We start from the raw sequence: 1,706 nt of genomic DNA on the forward strand, positions 1-1,706 counted from the left end.
TGACTATTAGAAACTTTTCTGTGTCTCAACTAGTAACGGAATCAAATATACAATGTGTATCTGAAGGATCTTCCTGGAAGCATTTTGCCCTGTGAGTTAGAGCACTAATCAGACCTGGTATAAAAAAGAAAATGTAAATGTGCTTTGGTGGTCTCATCAGCTATGCTTTCTTTCATCACATAAAGAACTCATGACTAATTATTAAAGTGTGAGCCACAGATCAGTGAGTAAGCAAATCTCATACTTATCTAAGATTTAGCTTTACAGAAGAGTTGATTATTTAGAAGTGTCAGATAAATAAGCTACACCTAGAAAATTTCAAATACTGGAACAATTAACCAACTTTTTATTTGGCCATTTGCCAGGAAATAGACTAAAATATCCACCCAGGAATGCTCCATGCATTGAGCATTTTTCAGTGGGAAGCACAGTCTTGCCTAGGAGATCTGCAAACCAGCTACCTACGTCATGTCCCATCAAAATTGTTTTTTAAAGAACAGTCAGGACACATACATGCATGCACACACACACACACACATACACACATACACACATACATGATATTCATTTATTGTGCTGACATTTTTTTTTTTTAATCACAGTGGGAATAACCTTGGGAGATCTGAGTTTGAGCCTGGTTCAGCCACTCCAGTTGAGCAAGTACTTTATGATGGTCATGAACCTAATAGTTGGTCTTTACTGATTAATATTAATATTTTGGGGTTGTCCCCTAAGTTCTTTTATGTTATAAAGGTCTGTAATTCTAGGTGATATAATGAATAGGAAGAGATTTCTAAGCTGTAAAATTCTAATTAAATATTAAACACTACAAGATTACCATGAATAGAAATTACCTTTTAGAATGGGGAAACAAGTTTGATTTCCACTAAAGTATTAATTCACAGAATTTCAGGGGTCAAGGATAACTTTCTGTACGTTCACTGATAGGAAGTGTAGTCCTTGAAGACATTATCAATTTATCCTTGTTTAATTTAATCGATTCTTATTGTTCAAACACCAGCAGGGAGAATGATGCTTAAGGCAGCAAAGTGCAGACTGACTGGGTTCGCATCCCATTTTAAAAATTTACTAGATTTGTTTTCTTGGGTAAGTTATTTGCTTTCATTGAGACTTAGTTTCCTCATGTTGAAACTTGGAAGAGTTGTGGCAAGGATTAAATGAACATGTTCAGTATTATGAATGAGTCTGGCATATGTAAATGCAGAAAAACGTCAATCATTATTCAGCATAAATACACACATTGTATTTTGCCATGGCGTGGCGTATTTGTTCACTTGAATATTGAGAGTACTGATTAAGATATCCAAATGCTTCCATTCTAATTCTGGTTCTGCACATGTTAGCTATGTACTTATGAATTGTAGGCAAGTCTCTTAGTTTCCATAGTTTTCAAATTTGTATCTATTTTTAAAAAGGACATTAGAATAGTAATAACTAGCCACGTGGCTATGGTAAGAATCAAATGAAACCATTTATGTGAAAGAAATTTGTAAGCTGTAAAGTTCTATGTAACATAAATTATTATTAGTGTATAATCTAGACTTATCTAATGTTATATAGATTTAGATTTGAGAGGCTATCAAGTGTTACATTTTCATGTCCCAAAAGGAATCTATTTAGGAAAATGAAACACAATGGCCCTATTACAGGTTATCAAAAAATGTGTGAATTCAAAGAGTGCAATG

The sequence above is a fragment of the Propithecus coquereli genome, unplaced genomic scaffold, assembly GCF_000956105.1.
Source record: "Propithecus coquereli isolate 6110/MARCELLA unplaced genomic scaffold, Pcoq_1.0 Scaffold288, whole genome shotgun sequence".
NCBI classification, from domain to species: Eukaryota; Metazoa; Chordata; class Mammalia; order Primates; family Indriidae; genus Propithecus; species Propithecus coquereli.